The sequence below is a fragment of the Stenella coeruleoalba genome, assembly GCF_951394435.1.
Source record: "Stenella coeruleoalba genome assembly, chromosome: 7".
Lineage (NCBI taxonomy): Eukaryota > Metazoa > Chordata > Mammalia > Artiodactyla > Delphinidae > Stenella > Stenella coeruleoalba.
Window position 1 is genome coordinate 49,687,458 of NC_137153.1, and position 22,233 is coordinate 49,709,690.

Below are 22,233 nucleotides of genomic sequence, written 5' to 3' on the forward strand. Positions count from 1 at the left end.
GTGGTGATGGAAATATTTTCTATCTTGTCTGTATCAATGTCAATGTCCTCACTGTGATATGGTACAATAGTTTGGCAAGCTTCTGTCATTCGAGGAAACTGGGTAAAGGGTAAATGAGATCCCTGTGTATTATTTCTTTTTTTTTTTTTTTTCCGGTACGCGGGCCTCTCACTGTTGTGGCCTCTCCCGTTGCGGAGCACAGGCTCTGGACGCACAGGCTCAGTGGCCATGGCTCACGGGCCTAGCCGCTCCACGGCATGTGGGATCTTCCTGGACCGGGGCATGAACCTGTGTCCCCTGCATCGGCAGGTGGATTCTCAACCACTGCGCCACCAGGGAAGCCCCACACTTTTTAAATTTAGTCATTATGATAGGTATGCAATGATATCCCATGGTTTTAATTTTCCTTATGGCAAATGACATTTAACATCTTTTCATGTGTTTATTTGACATCTGTATACTCATTTCAGTGAAGTGACTGTTCTTTAACTTATTTTCTAAATGGATTTTTTAAATGTTGAGTTTTGAGCGTACTTTATATATTCTAGGTACTAGTCCTTTTTGCATATGTGGTTTGCAAATGTTTTCTCTCAATCTGTAGTTTGTCTTTCATTCCCTTAACAGGGTGTTTCACAGAAGAAAGTTTTTAACTGTGATGAAGTCCAATTATCAATCTTTCCTTTTATGAATTGTGCTTTTGGTATCAAGTCTGAGAAGTCTTTGCTTAGTCCTCGATTCTAAAGATCTTTTCCTATATATATATTTTCTAAACATTTTATAGTTTTCTGTTTCACATCTAAAGCCATAATCCATTTTGAGTTAATTTTTGTAAAAGGTATGATATTTAGGTTCAGGTACACTTTGGGGCTTATGGATGTCCAATTTAGCATCACTTTTCATAAGGCTGCCTTCCTTTTTGCACCTCTGTCAAACATTAGTTGGGTATATGTGTCTGGAACCACTCATTGGTTCTCTGTTCTGTTCCTTTGATCTATTTGTCAATACCAACACAAAACAATCTTGATTACTGCAACTACATATGTCTTGAAATCAGATAAACAAATTTCTCCACTTTATTCATCTTTTTGTCTCCCAAATAGTTTTAACTATTCTAGTTCCTTTGCATTTCCATATAAATTTTAGAAAAATCTTATATAAATCTATAAAAATCTTACTGGTATTTTGATAGGAATTGTGTTAAACTTGTATATCATTTTGGGAAGAATTCACATCTTTGTTGAGTCTTCCAGTACACAAACATGAAATGTCTCTCCATTTATTTAGATCTTCTGTGATTTCTTTTATCAGTACACTACAGTTTTTAATCATACAAGTTCTGTAGAAGCTTTGATAGATTTATACCTAGGTATTTCATGTCTTGTTGAGCAATTATAAATAGTATTGTATTTTAATTTTGATGCCCACGTGTTTTGTGTTAGTTCATTGAGCTACAATTGATTTCTGTATGTTTATCTTTTATCCTATAACATTGCTTTACTCACTTATTCATTTTAGGAGGTTTATTTTGTAGATTCCTTGGGATGTTCTACATAGACAATTGTGTCTTCTGTAAATAAGGACAGTTTATCAGTCTTCCACCATTAATAACAATGTTAGCTGGAAGCACTTTGTAGACATACTTTATCAAGTTTCAGAAGTTCTCTAATCCTACTTTTCTGAAAGTTTCTACAATGAATGGATGTTATTTTTTTCAAATGCTTTTTCTGCTTTGATTGATATTATCATATGATTTTTTCCTCTTTAGTTTGTTAATACGGTGGTGCAATGACTTGAATACTTGTGTCTTCTCCAAATTCATATGTAGAAACCTTAACCTCCATTGTGATAAGAGGTGCAACCTTTGAGAAATAATTAGGTCATATGGGTGGAGCCTTCCTGAATGAGATTAGTGCCCTTATAAAAGGGATCCCAGAAAGCTCTCTTACCCTTTCTGCCATGTGAGGATATAAGGAGAGATGGCAGTCTGCAACTTAGAAGAGGGCTCTCACCAGAACCTGACCATACTGGCACCCTGATCTCAGACTTCCAGCCTCCAAAACTGTGAGAAATAAATGTTTGTTGTTTATGCCACCCAGTCTATGGTATTTTTGTTATAGCAGCCTGAACTAAGACTGGTGGGATTTTATTGATTGATTTTCAAATATTGAACTAGACTTTCATGTTTAGAATAAATCCCACTTGGTCATGGTGTATAATTCTTTTTACATGTTGCTGAATTCTATTTGCTGACATTTTGTTAAGAATATTTGCATCTATATTTAAGAAAGATATTGATCTGTAGTTTTCTTTGTTGTTGTTGTTTTTTTTTGTTTGTTTTTTTTTTTTGCTTTTGAGGTCAGGATATTACTAGCTTTATAAAATGAAATGGGAAGTGGTCCCTTCTATTTTCTGGAAGAGATTGTAGAATTGATGTTAATTCTTTTCAAAATATTTAGTAGAATTCTCCAATGTAACCATTTGAGCCTGTAGATTTCCTTTTTGGGAGTATTTAAGTTATGAATTTAATTAATAATTACAGAGCTATTAAAATGATATGTTTTATATTGGATAGTTTGTGGTAATGTGTTCTTCAAGGAGTGGGCTCATTTTATCTGACTTTTCAAATTTATATAGAGTTCTCCATAATATATTTATCCTTTAGCTATCTGCAGGGTCTGTAGTAATACCCCTTATTTCCTTCCTGATTCTATAAATTTGTGTTTTTTCTTTTTTGTTGTCAGTCTTGGAGATTTTTCAATTTTATGGATCTTTTCAAAGAACCAACTCTTTGTTTCACTGATTTTCTCTAACGTTTTTTGTTTTCATCTTCAAATGTTTCTTATCTTTACTATTCCTTTATAGTTTATTTGGGTTTATTTTACCCTTAATTTTCTAGATTGTTGAGGTGAAAACTTTGATTACTGATTAGAAACTTTTCCTCTTTTCTAATGTATGCTTAGTGCTATAAATGTATCTCTCAGCACTGCCCTTACACTATCCCACACTATCCCAATTTTGATATAGCATACTTTTATTTTCATTCAGTTCAATGTATTTTTTGTTTCCCATGAGATTTTCTCTTTGACCCCAAAATTGGTTAGAGACGTGTTATTAGTTTCCAAGGGTTTGGAAATTTTCCTGTTATCTTTCTGTTAATTCCTTTTAGTTTGATTCTATTGTAATCAAAGAATAAATTTTATATGATTTTAGCTTTTTAAAAACTTGTTTATGTTTATTTTATGGCTCAGGATATGATCTATCTTGGTATATGTTCCATAGGCACTTGAAAAGAATAGATATTCTGCGGCTGTTGGGTGAAGTAATATAGTTGATTGGATATTAGTGGTTGATGGTACTGTCGGGTGCTTCTATATCCTTGCTGATTTCTGTCTAGTTCTATAAATATATATATCAATATATATCAATATATAATGTTTCTCTGTGTCTCTGGTAATTTTCTTTGATATGAAGTTAATTTTATGTGGTTTTAATATAGATACTGCTGGGGTTTTTTGGTTACTGTTTGTATGATATATCTTTTCCAATCCTTTTACTTCCAACTTGTCTACCATCAATTATTTAACTAGCTTGAGTAAAGTATATAAACCTTACCTCCATTTACTTCCCTTTACTCTCCTCATTTATAATATAATTATCTTAAATATTTCCTTTACATACATTTAAATCCATATTAGGCAGAGTAACCATTTTTGCTTATGGTTATTGCTTCAACCATCAAACAATTTATAAAACTCAAGAGTGGAAGGAAAATGTATTGAATTTACCATATTTTTACTCTTTCTTTGTTCTTTGGTCCTTTTTGATGTTTTATGAATCATTTCCTAGCTGGGAAATCATTTCCCAGGGTCCTAGCTGATCTGCTTTCTTTTCTCTGTCTTTCAGTATTCTTACGTTTGTTTTATATAATCCAAGGTTTTTAGTTGCACTTGGGGTTAGGGACAGGGAAAAGATCTACTCAATCTTCCCTGAAACAAGTCATCTTCAATATTTTAATTTTTTGAAAATTGTATATTCACAAATGAAATATAACTATTAACTAGAATATTTAACCAGACTTTCCATTTACCATACTAGACAATGTGCTTATTAAATAATGGAAGCATAGCTACAGTATATTACAAAGTAATATTAGCTAATATTTAATGAGTGTTCTTTCTGGGTTACATAGTCTGAAAAATACTTTTACATAAATTATTTAATTTACTTTGTACAGTAGCCCTATGTGGTAGGAACCATTATGTTTTTCATTTTAGAGATAATGAAACTGAGGCTGATGGAAGTTGAGCAGATTTCTTAAGGTCTTTCAGCTAGAGAGAGGCAGAAACACCCTTGAGCTCAGACAATACAACTTCCTAACTGGTGTTTCCAACCATTATGCTTGTGCACATCTGTTTCCTCTGCTCTCCACTTTAAAAGCCCATTCTTTAAGTTCCAGCCCAAATGTCGTCCCCTTTGTGAAATCTTCCTTAAAGCCATACTTGGCTTTTTTCATTCTCTGTTTTCCTCCATCTCTTTACCCACACCATTTCTATGTCCAGATATTTCCATTGTCTGTTTTGTCTGTTTGTTTTTCCCATTGTACTGTGGACTCCTTGAGGGGCGGTATTGTGGTTCATTCATCCTTACATACCCTCACTACTTGACAATATTGTAGTACTTACTCAATGACTATTTGAATACAATTGAATAAATAAATGAATAAATTGATAGCTTTCTCAGTCAAAATTTAATGCAGTACACAGTAGACTTGTGTCATAGGAAAGGGACCTGTGACCTGTGTACCCTGATCTGACAGTAGAATATAATAATTAGTGTAAATGTATAATAAAAATTGTCATTGCACATTAAACAAGACATTGAGAATTGAGGCAATGTAGCAAATAAAGTAAACTTGGTTTAGCGAATCTGAGATTCACATGAGAAGCATTACGGTGTGGTGGGAAACACTGGGAAGCTTTGAAGTCCGATATGCCTAGGTTCAAATCCTTACTTCTTCATATTCTACTTCTGTGAATGTGGCATATCATGTAAAACCTAGGTTCCTCATCTGTGCAATGAGAGTAATTTCTACCTCAAGCTAAATATATGAATTAGATGAGTTGAATGTATGTAAAGTGATTAATGCAAAGTAATTTCTCATCTGTTTCCCCAATGACTATCTTCCAACCCTGAATTTTTTTTAAGTCAAAAGGCATTTGCTCTGAAACCTGATAAAAACAATAACAACAACAACAGTAATTTGCAGTAGTTGTAGTAATAGTGGCGGTTTAGCATTCTCTAATGAGGTGATCTAATGAGATCAACAGTTGGTCTCCTTGTTTGTCTCAGACTTGTTAATGCCTCTCTAATTTTTAACCACTTCGATTTGGACCACATTTTTGTATTTTTCAAAGTTTCTTTCTTGGGATAGTTCATGTTTTCAGGATGAGGTCTCTGGAAAGATGGAAACTGGGAAGGCCAAGAGGAAAGTGCAGACAGCTATTTATATGCTTCTGGCTCCTACCTATAAGGGTGATACCCTAATCCCTCTAAAACTAATTGACATTTGTGATTTAAACATCTCTGTGGACAGAGAGGACTGGCAGAAATGCTATTACACAATTGTTTGCTTTTCCTTTTGTATTGATTTCAGAAAGATGCTTATTTCTCAAGGTGAGTCTTCCTGAATGGATAATTACCACAGAAAATGTGAAAGTAGAGAGGTCAGAATTTAAGGCATTTTATTAACATTGTTCCTCTCTAAAATAAAATAAAACTGGTTAGAGTGAGTTGGTAACCTGTGCTCATATGCTAGCAAATGGCAGAAGGGTCAAGAATAAAATAACAGGTAGCCCTTAAGTAAATAGAAATGTATTTCCTAGAGCAATTTCCAGGGCTGAAGGACAAATGAGTTCAGACACTCAAATAGTACTATTATACTTCAAAGAATGTGTGTCCTGTGGTTTACATTTTTTTTAAAAAGCAATATAATATAAAAATAAGGATTTCTTCTAGATATTGACTTTCATAAAGAATTTCAAATACAACCTGTACAAAACCGAACTTCTATTTTGTATACACCTGTTCCTTCCTCAGGAATCCCCCTATTTCACGTAATGACCCTGTCATAAAATCAGTTTCCAAGCCAGAGATCTTAGATTAGATGTGGCACTTTATCATTCATAGATTCAATTGTTCACCAAGTCTGGTTGATTTCCCTTTTAAACATCTCTTAAACCTACTGCTGTCTTCTATCTGCAGAGACACTGGCTGAGACCAGGCACTGTGCACCCGTCACCTGGACTACTGCAGTAGCCTCTGCTGCAGAGTCAGAGAATTGCCCCAATATCCTCTTTTCCATTCCCTCAGCAAGAGAAATCCTGAATTTTATTGGACTGCATGTCTTCCCAGAATAATAATTAAATTTCTTAACATTTTTTTACAGCTAGATATGATCATCTTGAGGCTAAATTCTGACCTATATGATGTAATTAGCAATAGTATGAGCAATTTTTTTACTATGTCCTTAAGAGGAGGTTGTCATGCTTTTCTCATTTTTTTTCTTTCTGCTGGCTGGAATACATGTGTGATAGATGGAAATGGAATAATCATCTTGGACCATACCATAAATGGCCAGTGTTTAAGGTGGTAAAGCAACAATATAGAAAAAGTCTAGATCCTTGTCAACTGACGAACCATTTTGATAACCTTAGACAGCCAATGTTTAAACTTCCTTTCATTTAAATTGCTGTTGTATTAGATCTTCATTGGCAGTTAAACTGAATCATGACAATCAGTGCCTCTTAACTCCTTCCTTTGCCTCACTGTTATTTCTCTCCTAGAGAGGGAAACATTGCCATATGATTGTGCTCTCTGAAATATAAATGTTAGCATGCTGTTCCTGTTTTTAGCATCTGCCACCTACAGGAAAGTCCAGAATTGTTACCAAAGAGACCAAGGTCCATCATACTCAGTTTCTACATACCTTGCCATCTAGGACCCACTGCAGCATAGAATAACCTTTAGCCACTCTCCCAACTACTTGCTTCATAAACATACCATATTTTTTCTTTACTACCATCTATTCTTAACTCCACAGCAAAATGATCCTATTGAAACCTAAATTAGGTCTTGTTACCCCTTAGCTCAAAACCTCCAGTGGCCTTCCATTTTACTCAGAGTAAAAGTCAAAGAACTTACAAAGGCCTTTGAAATCTTACCAGATTTGGGGATCCAGTATATCTTCTCCCGTTCTCTTGCTTACCCTACTCTAGATGCTCTGCCATCTTGCTGTTCATTGGACATGCAAGATATGGTCCAGATTCAGGGACCTTTGTACTGCCAGCTCTTCTGCCTAGAATCCTCTTTCTTAGAGATCTTTGCTCTCAAATCACCTTTTCAGTGAGATTTTCCTTGATCATCCTACCTAAAATTGCAGTCTCCCTTGCCCACACCAATTCAAACACTCCTTATCTCACTTCTCTGCTTTATTTTTTCTCCATAGCACTCATTGCTTTAACATACCATACAATTTATTTCTTTTACTATCTGACTTTTTCAACCCTACTAAATATAAGCCACATATGAAACAGATTTTTTTTCTCTTTTCTTCAGTAGTACTTCTCCAGAGCCTAGAACAGTGCCTGCCTGCCACATAGTAAGTGCTCAATAAATATTTATTGACTAACTTTCCTAAATTTATGGCGGAGTATTACCTTGAACACCAAATGATAACTCTATGAAAATTTCCATGACTGTGTCCTCCCCCAATGCAAATTCATAACCACGGTACTCTCATAATACTTGAGATATATATATATATATATATATATATATATATCTCACAAGAACAAGGGTATTTTTTAATAAGAATAAAATTTAAAAATCAAATTAAATTTAAAATTTATAAAGAAGTACTTGTTATTATATTCTACAATATAGCTCAGTGAGGAATAATTTATCTTTCTGTTCAATGATCTATTCAGACTCTGAGTGTGAGGGAGGTCTCGTTCATGGGGGTCATGTTTCCATATTCACTGCTGTTGCTGATTATTGAAGACAGTGAATGTGGATTTCATGTCTGAAATTGGGCAAGCCATGGTCTGCATTCATGTAGCCTGGTGGTCTCTTGTACTCTGCCTGCTGTGGGAGCAATTGGACAGGAGAGTGTTTGCCCTCTGAACATGATAAACATTAACATTTGTCCCATTGTTTTGTAATTATGTATATATTTTATGTGCCTATTTTATATATGTACATATAATATATTTACATATAGATTCTTTAATAACTATTTTATCCGAACATAATAATGTATATATTTGTTTGCTCCCTTATAAGCTTTTTGGGAGCAGAAACTCAACATCTTTTCTTCCTGAAAAATCAACACCACATAGAAGAAAGCATGTGTATCAGTTAGGATTTTTTTGACTATAAGTGACAGAAAGTATAGATGCAAACTGGCTTAACCAATAAAAGGTAAAGTTGACTCCAGATGTATCATGTACAGCAGCTAAGTGATGTCATCCAAGACCCAAGTTCTTTCCATTTATATACTTTGCTTACCTCAGGAATGGCTTTATACTGAGGCTGACTCACCTTGTAGTTACAGCACAGCTTCCAATAACGTTCAGATTGATGTGATTCAATGTCCCTGCCCTTTAGGAAATAGAGACAGAAACACTCATGGAAGGAGAAAAAAACGTACTACCGTCCTCCCTTAGAATAGGAAATAAACCCATTCCTTCACAAGCCTATCACTGGACCAAAGGGGATGCCATAATCTGTTAGGTCAGTGTATTCCCTAGAGATGTAGATGAGCTAAAAACCTGAAAACATTAATTAAGCAGTCAACAGTGCTCATTAAGCACTTAGGAGTATTCAGTTCTGTTGGTTGGATGAATGCTCATAGAATACTGCTTACTCTTAGAGACTTGTAAATACTCAATTTATGGGCAGTACAATATTGTTTGTTGACAGAAATTTGTCAGACAAATAATATTGATATTATTATATAATAGCACCTTTCAAAATAATCTCCAATCCCCTCATAAATTATATTTCTATTTATTATAATATTCTTTTGAAACTTACATAGGTTATCTTAATATTGTATTATCTATTTCTCATGATTTTTTCTTAGAACACACCACAACCTATTTCTAAATTAATGTTTAATCTATAAAATTTACATTATAATTTTATCACATCCCTTTGTGGAAAACTAAATAATACTGTTTAATTGAAAGTCCTCACCTCCCTAAACCCTTGCATGGATCCCAGATAGTACCTCAATTTCCAATGATTCTTTACATCTGAGCCACCATAAAGCCCAATACCACTACTGAACTCTTTTAGTGTCAAGTCCTTGATCTTCTCATCAAGGATCTACCTTGGCAATGACTCACAGACAAAGATCACCACTGGCCATGGCTAACTTGTTTTTGAGTTATTCTTATATAAATTCAGGCATATACCATTTTATGACTTCCACCCAGGACCTAGAATAGGTTTCACATTCTTCTAGTCCACTGTTTACATGGCTTTTACTGCCTCACCTGTTCGGAATCTACGTCTCAAGGTAGTACCACTTAACTCCATGCCCTGTGAACTTCTTCAGGATTCCTTAACTCAGTTCACCTAGAGAATCTATCTGGTATTCTTATTTCTTGGAATTAAATCATGGAATGGTTGATCCATTCTTTTCAGATTTGTATTGCCTATAAAGGAGGTTAAAATGAAAACAATTTATGCGTTTAGAAATAATCTCTGAATTACCTACCAAAAAGGAACATTTCTTTCACACTAAAGGAAATGTTAGACCTGAACAATCAGTATTGCTAAGCAAATATCCCTATGATTTAATTTTAGAACACGGAATGGTACAGCAAAATAGACATAGGTGTTTGAGGCCCAACAAAGGCCTATGTTTGAATCCAGGTGATTACTCCTATTATCTATGTGACCTCATGCATTAACTTAGGGAGTTCCCATTTTCTAATATAAAATGAGAATATAATTATTTTACTGAATGGCTGTGGTAAAGGTTACAACTAAGTCTTTTGGAAGACACACAGAATAGTACCCGGCATACAGCAGGGGATCAAACAATCACTAAACCATTAATACAGTTATTATAATGAAGACTGTATCAGGTTCCTCTTGGAGTTTATCCAAGAGAAGGCTATTATGGGATGGATATAGCAGAGGCACTTCTTCAGCATAATGCTTTAAATCTCTATTGTAGATGTCTCCCCATGATAAACCATATCATGTTGACTCTAAGGATAAAATGATAACACAGATAATTTCATTTTAAGTTGAAAATGCCATGACTTTCACAATGTAAACTACTACTATAGTATTTAGGAAGTTTTAGAAAATAAAATTTGTGAAAACTATGGTACTTTGCTGAAGGTTTCAGAGTGTAGGTCAGTGACAGAGCATGAAAACAAAAAAACTATTGTATGCATAGAATTTTAAGACTAAGGATATACCAAAGAGAAGACATTTTTTTTTTTCCTAAGGCAGAGATCACACATGAAAAACAAGCTGTTTCAGGCTAAAGCTGTGAATAAAATATCAAATCCGTAAGGATTAAGACTCAGAATGACTCCATTCATTTAGAAATAGTGATGTTCATATCACCTGTTTATTGGGCTCCCTTTATATGCCAAACACTGTACTGAGTCCTTTGACTCCATGAGTCAATGAATCTATGAGATAGGTACTCTTAACACTAATTTACAGAGGAGGAAACTGAGACTTGGGAAGTTTGACTTGTGGAGGTCTAATAAGTTGCTGACATTTGGCTGGAAATCAGGGATTTGTGATTACTCTTAGGTATTGCATCTGCTGTTGCAACTCAGAAAACCAAACAAGCTAAACCTCCAGAACAATGAATAGGTGGGTTAAAATGTTTGCATAGTCTATCAAGCCAGATCAAATTTCTTTATATTATTTATCTCATATAACCTCTATTTTTATTTGAAATTCCTACATGTCCTTCAGAGATAAGTTTTATGGTAGGAAGTAAGCTGTTTTACCTCTGGCCAGTGTAAAGATAAAGCCATGATCATTTGCCCACCTGACTAAGTTTTCTAAACTAAATTTCATCACGTCCAGTTTGCTCATGAGTTTTGTGTGTGTGTGTGGGTGTGTGTGTGTACTGATTTGATACAAAGGCATGTGAGTGGAGTGGTTAGGATGGTAAGTCAGGAATCATTCATCAAGGATGCTTCATTTCTAGAGGAACTGAGTTTCTTCAAAGGAAGTATGGACAAACAATTGAGGAGAAAGGGAGACTAGTTAAAAATACATAGTATAGAATGCACAAAGGAACAGAGCTAGACAAAAACAAAGGAAAACAAATACTACAGAGACATAAGTGGGAAGAATGAGAGATCTCTTCCTTTCCTCTTTTTTCCCTTTCCTCATACTACTATTAAGTAGTATTTTTGTTCAAATTTACCATTATTCCAAAAAACAAATTATATTTTCACATTTGCTCTTTATTATTCATTTTGTATTAAAATAGCACACATTCCTTGAATGCCTTTTCTTTTCCTTTTTTTTTTTTTTTAAACTTCTTGGAATCAAGACCAAGGATTGACATTTACAGCCATAAGTGATCCAAGTTCTACATTAGCGTCTATTTATTGAAGATGATCCTTCATGTGCAATACAGCTAGGATATTTGGCCTAATTTACTATACTAACATTTCCAGTTTGGCTGTGAGTGGGGAGTTGTGCCAACAGCACTGTGTCTATGGTGAAATAGTGCCTAATCAGTATTTATGAATAGGGTTTTAGAAGTCACTAAAGAGCACAGGAAGAGATTTTACCTTCTGAAAGCACAAATATTGCTGAGCTCTGGGAATCTGTACAGCACATTAGAATGGAATAGCTTTCCTTTTTTTTTTTAAGTGAGGTTAAAAATGTGTAATGCAATACTCTCAGTAATTTAAATGGAGTGTACCTCCTTCTTTCAGACATTAATGCTATTTGTTAAACTTTGTAATTACTATGCAAATGAAGAGCTGTATTTAAAAAATGGCAGTGCCAAGAGTACAACAGAGAAAAACAGTTTGCAATTTAAACTAATATAAAATAAGCTGCAAGTCTTGTAGAACTCAAATATTGTATTTTTGTTTTTTTTTTATTCCTTTGAATGCAGCATTTGGGTGAAAGCAATGAGGAGTTGTCTTTGTTCTTAGGCATAGATAGCAAAAGGCTTAGAGCCAGAGATTTGAAAGCTTCTGAGACACATTAGCTCCCTGATCTTCACAACAGGTGGCTGGTATTTTTATCCGTCTTTTAGAGATGAAGAAACCAAGTCCCAGAGATGCTTAACTCATTTGCTCAGGGTCACTTAAACAAGCCAGTGACAGTCAGGAAAGGATCTGAGTACTCCCAAACTCAAGGCTGCTGTGAGAATCCCCAGACAGCAATCACTTGAAAGGAACAGAATTTATGGCTCAAATTATGATTTCAGAATATTAAACACAGACTGAACCAGTGCAATCTAGTTTCATTTCATGCCAGGTAGATGTTTTAGAAGAAAATGATCATGTTTGGTTTCCTGAGAATTAGCCCCTTATGGGGAAATATCTGTGAGCTACTGAGCACCCTAGACATGAAGAAAGCAAACAGCATAAAAGAATGAGTAGGTTTTACACAGTTTTTGTATCCCCAATACTTAGTGCTGTGCCTGGCAGCATAGACGCTCAAAAATATTTGTTGGAGCAAAGAATGAATGAATGCATACCCATTTGTTATTTAAGTAACTTTCTGGTCATATTGCCTCTTTTTCCCTCTCAGTCACTTTTCCTAGAATTACCTCCCAGGTCTACAGAACAAACAACTGAACAACAACAAAAACAAACCAGTTTTGCCTTTCTCTATTAATTCTTCTTTTCCTACCCTTGAACCTAAATCAATGTGATTTTTTTTATAGCCCATCTTTTTAGAACTTTGATTTTTACGTGAAATAATCACATAAACCAGAAGGATCTAAAGGGCTGGCTTGTTCAGAGCAATGTTTGTCCTCTTTAGGTGATCCTCTTTATATTTTAAAAGGAAACTTTTCAATTCTGAAGCCAAAAGAATGAGAAACAAACTCAGATGTATTGTTGACAGTTTTCAGGGATGGTGGGAATGGGGGAGAGCTGTCCTCTCCTATTGCTAATGTGACGATAGTATTTTTGAGTTTTGGGGAAAGGCAGTGACAGCCTATCTATAATGAAAGAATTTGAGAATATCAGATACTTGGTTTTGCAGTACCCCTTGTGACTAAAGTGGAGGCATGTGACACGGGCTCCACTGATCAGACATGCTCGACCTCACTTTAACTTCGAGTTAGGGAATTCAGGTAAAGAACAGAGACATTGAAGAACCCATGTGGGTGGAAGGCTGCAGTGGAAGAGGCAACTCCTCGAGTTTCCAGGGCAGCAGTGGCCATGGGCAAAGGCAGTGTCCGGTGTTGAGCAGCTAGTGCCAGGGGTGATGGTGGAGGTTCAAGCTGTGGCATCAGGGGGTTAATGGCGGCAGCAATGGTATCTTTATAGGACTAGTTCTGTGGGACGATTGTGACTATGGTTTTAGGAGCTGTTCTTGTTCCTATTGTTTTTCCACATCTCAATCTGCAGCCCTGCTAGTGATTCCTCGAGTTATCTAATAACCTTTAAAACAAATTTAATTGATCAGAGTCAGTTTCTGTTGATTACAACTAAGAACCCATGCACCATTTCAAGGCCAGCAAGGGAAGTAAGATCCTGGCAGTATTATTGTGCTTGAGCTGTTCTGGGGAATATAAGGAATATTGGTGTATTTGGAAAAGGCTTTAGAAAGTCTGTGTCAGAATCTTGGCTCTAGCAATTCACCAGTAGTGTGATACTGTTGGGAAAACTCCTAAACCTTTATCTTCTCAAAAGTACAAATGGGAATAACAGTATCTATCTTGAAGGCCAGTTGTAAAGACTGAAATAAATATGTAATGTGTCCAGAACCATGCCTGGCATATGTTAGCCACTAGAGTTCTTTTTGTCCTTACCACTTCATCATGTATGTAATCTACCTAAGCTCTCCCACATCACTGGAGTGGTCTGGCCTAGATAGTAAAAGATGTTAAAACAAAATGAGTATCTATAAATTGAAATTAACTGCATGTGTTTTTAAGAAGGCAAGTGGAAAACAAGCATACATATGGGTCATTGGGTCACAAGTTAAACCTATCATTATAAACATTTACCCATCACACATGTTCTAAGACATGGTATCGTACAGTAGAATATCCGAAGATGAGGTCATACAAATGACATTCTTTCCTTCACCTCAGAGGTGTTACTTCAGGTGTTTGAAGAAGCAAAATGCAATGCCGACATTTGCTAGTTTGATTAGGAAAGTTTGTATTCTTAAAGGCTATCTAATTAGCAAATTGAAGCAGCTAATATGAAGGCCCTGGACCATTGATCCAACGGCATGATTGTGGATCTCCTGGTATGGAGGAAAAGGTGTTTGTTTTGCTGTATTTTCTACATAATCCTGGTTACACTGTCTTCAGAGACGAAACGAAAACGTAGAAGGTTGCAACACTCTCTGGTAAGCCTGGGTGCCACAGGGAAAGTCATTAACTCTTTCAGGGCCCCATTCTCCTCATTGACAAAATGGAGATTACGTTTTCTCTCTCTTGGGTTGTTGTGAGAATTAAATGAGATCATGCATGCATAGTTCTGAGCACAACGTCTGGTTTACTCTTTTTAAAATGGCTGCATTCACAGAGATGCTCCCTCCACTTTCAGTTTAGTAACATGCATATTCATAGAGAATTGGGTTGCATTATTTCTGAGAGACAGGTTTCTGCAGGGACGTGGGTTTGCCAAATCTACCAGCTGTCTTCACGTCTTTCCATCCCCATGAGATTTTCTGCACATTTTTCCTGCCCTTTTAGTTGCTCCCCAGAGATAGGCTCCCTTAGGAAGAAATCAGGGTATAGGCGGATGCTCCATTAATTTTCTTGTTGGCATTTTACCAGCAGTGGTGTGGATGACCCAAGGGCAGCCAGGAGAAGAGACAGCTAGACAGAGCCTGCAGGCCGCTATAGAGTTCTTTCACTAGCAGAACACTGTGAATGATAAACCTTTAAACAGTCGTGTGAATTATAGAGAAAGCTTCCAGTGAAGATAGTGATGTTGGCTGAGTCTAGGGAATGGAAAAGATGAAAAACAGGATGGTAAGAGCAAAAAAGTCAAGTGTTCCCCCATAAGTCTTTATTTCTTTCCTTTTAAAATCCTAATTTAAGTATTTCTAAAAATTGTAAAGACTGTATAACATTACAGGATGTTTAATAAATGTAAAAATAGATAAATACATATCACTCAGATCTTTACCCAAACATATTTCATTTTAAATTGTGCACATCTCATCCAGTTTTCATCCATATGGAAAACATATTTGCTATATTAGTAAAAAGGGTTCACTTTTTCTTCTTTGCTATTTTTATTTTTTAATTTTTTTAAACATCTTTATTGGAGTATAATTGCTTTACAATGGTGTGTTAGTTTCTGCTTTATAACAAAGTGAATCAGCTATACGTATACATATATCCCCACGTCTCCTCCCTCTTGCGTCTCCCTCCCACCCTCCCTATCCCACCCATCTAGGTGGTCACAAAGCACCGAGCTGACCTCCCTGTGCTATGTGGCTGCTTCCCACTAGCTATCTATTTTACATTTGGTAGTGTATATATGTCTATGCCACTCTCTCACTTCATCCCAGCTTACCCTTCCCCCTCCCTGTGTCCTCAAGTCCATTCTCTACGTCTGCGTCTTTATCCCTGTAAAAAGGGTTCACTTTTAATTCCATGTAACACTGTTTAATTTTCAATGCTGCCACATAGATCTCATTATCATTTATTTTAATGAAAGTGTTCATCAACTAAACACATTTCTATTATTTATATAATCAAATGTCAATAGTTGGGACAATTTCATTGCTTTCATATATTTCTTATCACATTTAATACACAAAAGAACATCTTTGTTCTTTGACCATAGCCTGTTTTGTCTTTTGGATAATTCCTTAAGATAAATCCCTCAGAATGATATTTGTCAACATAAGGGTTGGAATATTTTTAATCTATATCGAATATGACATGAAAAGATTATACTTATTTCCTACATGTTCAATTTTTCTTTGGAATGCCTTAAAAATGAAAAAATCTTGCAAATCTCTAAAGTACTCTTGGACTTTAGGTAAAGACATAGCAGGTATATAATATCTGTCTTATACAAAAGGAGAGATTCTAGTACAAAATATTTAAGTGCTTTGCTTAAAGTGACACCTTCAAGCCATTCAGGGTAATGTTCCAGGACCTAAGACAAACTTCCATTAGTTTCAGATCAATTCATTTACCTTGCCCCCAAAGACAACTTTGCAAACAACTTAATTTCACTGCTCATAAGTCATCCAGAGGATGTTCAGTGCTGTCCTGTCGTGCACGGCAAGATCCAAAACGTAATGTGGTGCTTATTCTGGAAATACTCTTAATGGAACATTGCGATAGGAAAACTCAACACTTTCTTCTTAGCTCCATAAAATATGAACTAACAAAGCCTAGAAAAATTATTCCAAAGATGACTGCTATTTAGCTTCCTGCATCTGTTAGCCAATTCATATTTGTTTCTACTTCAAGTAACATTTTTCCTCTTGTCAATGCATTAACTTACATTTGCAAAATGAGAGAAGCAATTTAAGAATTAATAAGAAAACATGTTTTTATTTGGCATGCTCCCAATTTGATCAATATCACAGAGATCATTTGAAATGAAACTGTTTCAGTCAACATCTTGCTTCCTATTATCTGATAGAGACATGCAAATTATTACAGATTTTAGTCCTTTGTGACCTCCAGCAGCTCCTCATGCTGTCTATGATTCGATTTTTTTAAAGCTTGCTGCAGAATTTTCAACAGGACAGGAATATTTATCATTAAGATACAGACAGCCCTTTACAGAATTTCCTCTGTGTTATACGAACACTCTTCTGTCTCAGAAAGGTAGAATCTTTCAACTGGGCATGATTTGCGTCTGTAAAACCTTGCTAAGGATTTTTTATGACTTCAAATTTTAGACGGTTTGTTATTAGTTTGTAGGTAAAGCCACAGCAAACTCTTGTGGAATATGAAAATTAGTTGGATTTAGGCTTCTGGGAAAGCATCGAGTACCCAGCTCCCCATGGATAGTTTTTACCTTGGGATAACAGAACAGTTCCCATGTAAGAAAAAGAAGGGGTTGCTGACTGAGATTAGTTGGGTATAATGTTCTTCATGGGTATTTAAAGGATGATTTCTTGATCAAATCAGAACCTGTATTTTTATTCCCCCAAGTATTCTAGCCAAGATTTTGAAAAATGTTTCACCCAATCCCCGTCCTTTGGTGGACACATAGAGTACAGCAAGAGGCTCCGTGACATCTAGATTAAGAAACCGTCCTATGCGGTAACCCCTTGTGTTGCTCTTGGTGTGCTAGGGTAACAAATGGCCACCAAAGGTACCCAAGTCCCCAAACCTGTGAATATGTGAATTTACATGATGAAAGGGACTTTGCAGAGTTGATTTAAGTTAAGGAACTTGAACTGGTGAGATGATCCTGAATTGTCCAGGTTGACTCAATGTTATCATAAGGGCTCTTATAAGAGGGAAGAAGGAGGAACAGAATAGGACAGAGCATTTTGACAATGGAAGCAGAGATGAAAGTGCTCAGCCACACGCCAAGGTTCTCCTCTGGAGTTTCCAGAAAGGATCAGCCCTTTCAACACCTTGATTGTATCTTCATAAGACTCTTTCTGGAATTATGATCTCTAGAAGTGTAATATAATAAATGTGTGTGCTTTTTAGCCACGAAGTTTGTAGTACTTTGTTACGGCAGCAGTAGCAAACTAATACAGTAGCTTTCCAAAGAGTTTGGTCAGTAACCACGTGGTGCTCTCCCGTGCACTGCAAATCCAGATCCTCAAGTGGTGCGTACCTTGGAAATTCTCTTAATGGATCTTTGTGAGCATCACTTGCTCTCAGAACTAGTAAAAATAATATATTTTAAATTGTGTAGCACTGTGCACTGTTTTCATTGTTGGGGAGGAAGTAATCAAGAAAAATTAAGAGTACATACTCAAAAGTCAGGTTGCCAGTTTTCAAATCCCACCTATTCCATATATAGTTCCATAACCTGGGTAAGTTATTTAACTTTTCCATACCCCAGTTTTACTCATTTGTAAAATAGAGGTAATAATAATGACTTCTTGTTAGGGTTGTTGTGAAGATTAAATGAGTCAATATCTATAAATTAATGAAGTAAATTAGTGCAGTAAAATGCACTATATGTTTTGTTGTAACTATTATTACATTTTATATTCTAGATCAGTATTTACCAAATTTCCATAATGTTATGTATTACCTAGGAGTAGCTGTTAGAAATACAAATTACTTAATGATATTCCAGACTGGAAAATTATAATCTTTAAGACAAAGGTCTGGGAAACTGTATATTTAATAAATACCCAAGTAATTCATATCATCGAGGAAGTTTGGGAAAATTGCTGTATAGGGTTGATGTTCATCCTTTGCTGCACATCAGTTACATCTTTGTCTTTAAAAAAGGTACACAGATGAGAGGAGCCAGGGACCCTCTTACTATAATGATTCATCAAAAACTTTGTTGAAAGTTATTAATTCCACAGCTCATTTCATTCATTCTCTTGTTAGTTCATCTATATATTTATATATATTCTTTCATTTTTCAAACATTTACTGAACATCTCCTATACATCAGGCTCTGTAGTAAACATGTGGGATGTAAAAATGAATAAAATAGTCTTGTCCTCAGGGAAGTTGCGAAGGGAAGTATACAGACAAATCTATAGAGAATTACAATTCACTGCAGGATATAAAATGCCACAGGATGCTAAAGGATCACAGACAGAAGATGAAGAGATAAAAGAGGGAAACATAGAAACAATTTGCTAGGCTTAAATGCAGATGGTGCTAAGTTATTTTCCAAGTATTACATATTTGCTTGCTCATAACACATTTAAAATGTAAATATATCACCTCTCATTTTGTAGGCTAGGAAACCAAGGTGGGGGCACATAGAGACTTGCCAGAGTTCACACAGAGAATCAAATGCTAGAGCTGGCATCGAAAACATATTCTAAGTTCAGAACTCTTTCTACTGTATCATGTTGCTTGTCATACAGTTATTTCTTTAGGAAATGTGCCTAGCCTTTTAGCGTTAAGAGAAGGCCCAGCTACTCTTCACCTTTTAGAAGCATGGTGGTTTCTCCAGCACATAGTTTTGTATATAGTGTGAGCCCAATAAATGCCACAAGAATGAAGGGAGTTAATATTCATTCACTCATTAAAAATCTTTATTGTACATCTATACTGTATTAGGTATTAGGAGGTGAAAACATTGTGTCTTCATGGATTTATAGACATGGAAGAGAATGAAATTTGAGAAACAGTCAAATATGTTATTCTCTCCTAGACTAGGTTTTCTTTCTGAAGTTCTTCAATTCCTATGACGTGATTTGTTGCAAACCATATTGAGAAGAAACTGTCAGCCTCTCTGTGGGGTACTCTCACTCTCCCCCGGATAAAACATGGGGTTGCATAGCAGTGAGGTTGTATAGACCTTAATTATTTATCTTGCTAACTCTATTATTATCATTGTCTTCATGAAATATTATAAGATTCATACACACTTGCCTTTTTTTCTATATTTCAGTCATTCAGTTAACAAACATGAAGCACCTATCATATGCCAAAGCTTGGGCCTTATTCAAATCTGTATTTCAAAAGCCTATCACAACACTTTACATATAAATACTATGATTACCATTCATGCTGCTCAGTGATATTTCATTTCCTGTCTCCTTCCAGGTGTGGAGTAGGCATATATCAAATAATTAGTCCTCCAGAAAGCCAGCATAAAAACTTAGTGTTTAAGCAAGGCAAAGTTTCTTTGACCAGCTGCAGTAAGAGAAAACACTATTTTAACATTGTGTCAGAAAGGGGAAATCAATGGAGAATTTTTACAGGGTTTTGGGGCCTGAGCTAGGTGATTTTAAGTTGTGTCTTGCAAAATGTGAATTAGTTGAGATCAGGAAATATTTATGACATGATGGCTTTGCATGGTGGACACAACAAAGTGAAGGTCTTGAAGCCATTCTTGATAGTGGGATGTTAGTTTTGATCAATAAATTACTTGATTAGCACGCGCATCTCTCAGGGTCAAGTGTTTTCTGAAACAAGTAACACTGATTTTTGCTTGTTTTCTGTATTTAGTTAGGGACAGGAAATCACACCTAAACATGTGAATAGGAAATTCAGTTTACTGCATTTCTCATACTGCACTTCAGACTCGTGTTATGGGCCTTGTGTTGGCCAATGAAACATGAGTCATGGTGACGTGTCATTTCTGGGTAGAAGTTTTAAGAGATGATGCGGGCCTGAACATATTCTTTTCCTGTTCTACCACAGTGTCTGGCATGGTGTAGCTAGTGAATGCTTCATCAGCCTGAGTCTCAGAGGGGAGGTGACGTGACAATGAACTGAGGTCCTAGTTATCCTGTCACCAACATGTAACTAGTGTAGGAAATAAACTTTTTTTTGGTCTGTTTGGAGTCAGTAATAGTGGTTATTTGTTCCTGCAGTAAGATCTAGTCTATTCCGAACAAAACAGAGTCTAGGTAAATATTTGGCTAATATTTAATATACAAATGAATGATTAATTCATTAAATCATCACTACATTAAACATGAACTCTTCTCAGGTTTTCCATTTAGATCTCATACAGATGTGCTCCATTTAATAAAATTTGATGTATGGAGATTTGAACTTAAAACAAATAAGGCCATAATTATTTACAAAATAAAACATCCCTCCTCACTTGAATTTGTTTAAAATAATAAATGCTTGACCTTCCATTTACATGTTTATGATATAAAGCAAAGCACAATACATATACCTCTAGATTTTTCTCCTCTCCTGTCTTCACCAAGGATATGCTGCAAATCTGTTGAATAACTCCTCTTGTTTACAAGAAGGGTATTTTAAAGACAAATAACTATGTAGCAATTTTTGCTGCTGTGTAGGACATGGTGTTTTCTAGCTCAATTCCATAGGTAGACTTTGGGGAGGGCAATTGGGGTAACTCATTCACAGAAGATTAAGTTCAGAATAAGGGAAACTTTTATCTTCCCTCTTCTGGAAAAGCAATCCTAACATTTATAAGACATTATAATATTAAAGAAAATTACTACCATAATTATGTACCTTGCTAATGTCTGTATAATTCTAGAATGAATTAATAGTAATACTGCACTTAAAGATTGAGTGAAAATTCTGAGCATTATTCATGTCTCTGCCAACATTCTTTAGCTCTTCATGACATAACTAGTACAATAGTTTGTCATCTATAATTGTTTGCTGAATAGCTAAGCATACCTCATAATGGAAAAGAAAAGCTAGAGGAAAAGGAAAGGAAAAAGGAAAAGGAATAGTTTCAGTATCATCTTTTACTGTGCTTGGTACACACACTGTTTAGGAGTCTTGTGTGGGCCAATATGACTAAAAGAAGGAGCTCACATGGGTTCATTTCTCTATAGTTCTGTATTTCTGGCTCTTAAAAAATTATTACTGCATGAATTTAATTTACTTCTTGGTGTGAAATGGTCATCCAGTAAACCAAAGAATGCATCTATTATCCTCACAGCCCATTATGCCACTTTGTCCCACCGTGTCCCTCCAACCTCATCTCCATGTTTAGCACCCACAAATCACACATTTTCACTAAAATATTTTGCTGCAGTAGTAAAGATAGTTGTTAAAGACCCTGAGACAAATAGATCCTATACATTTATTGCATATAAAATGTGAGTTGCAGACTTTATTACAGCCAAAATAAGCTATACAAAAGTAAAGACTTCCTGTAATATTAACAGAGTAATGTCACGCATGCTTCTTGCATTAAAACCTTAAATACCCTTAAGAAACTTGCCGTATGGGAAATGTAAACTTAGTAAATTCACTGTAAGGAGCTTACCTTGTGCAGTACCCTCACATCCACGTTTAACCACATGACCACACCCACGTGAACTCTGTAAGATGTTGTAATTATCTTCTTTGCTTATAATTTGCTTTTAATTATATGTAAAACAAAACCCATTCTGAGGTATATG

General features: G+C 35.6%; 1 protein-coding gene across 2 annotated transcripts in view; it reads right to left on the reverse strand.

Annotated features, from left to right (window-relative positions):
• Positions 1–22,233, reverse strand: part of LOC307188543 (uncharacterized protein) — a 566,629-nt gene that overhangs the window by 26,282 nt on the left and 518,114 nt on the right. The window contains exon 5 of one of the 2 annotated variants that reach the window (XR_013828978.1): positions 8,599–8,658. The gene's annotated coding sequence lies outside the window, so the exon portion shown is untranslated. Of the gene's footprint in view, positions 1–8,598; positions 8,659–19,597; positions 20,024–22,233 lie in introns of those variants that run through there. The other variant, XR_013828979.1, reaches the window with a different exon arrangement.